A 466-nucleotide genomic window follows, 5' to 3' on the forward strand; every position below is an offset into this window, starting at 1 on the left:
TTCGCCGTTTTGTGAAGGGGTTGAGGTCAGATTTGCGGATTTCGGCCTTACAGGTGGCGGCTACAGCGAAATCCTTTCAGGAAGTGGTAGACTTCGTGATAGAGGAAGAGGGAGTGAAGCCAGATGACTTCACCATGGCATCGACATCTAAAAGGTTTCGTAAGGGAGGAACACCGGCAAGACAAGATGCGTCTGAGCCAGCCACTGGGGCTGTAGCTCGAAGAGGAGTAGTGTCAAGAGGCCGTGGTAGAGGTCGCGGGAGTACGTCCTCTAGAGGAAGAGGACAAGTACTTGGCCCATCTAGTACTAGGGCGGTGACTCCTCCACCGACTGAGGAAGTAGTAAGAGAGGGCGAGGAAGGGGAAAGTGAGCAAGTGCAGAATGAGGAATTACCACCCCAACCTACCCCAGAGATGATTAATCAGGTTCTTGCTTATCTTAGCGGGTTATCTGATCAAGGCCAGAC

Source organism: Solanum pennellii, chromosome 1 (assembly GCF_001406875.1).
Source record: "Solanum pennellii chromosome 1, SPENNV200".
Taxonomy (NCBI): domain Eukaryota; kingdom Viridiplantae; phylum Streptophyta; class Magnoliopsida; order Solanales; family Solanaceae; genus Solanum; species Solanum pennellii.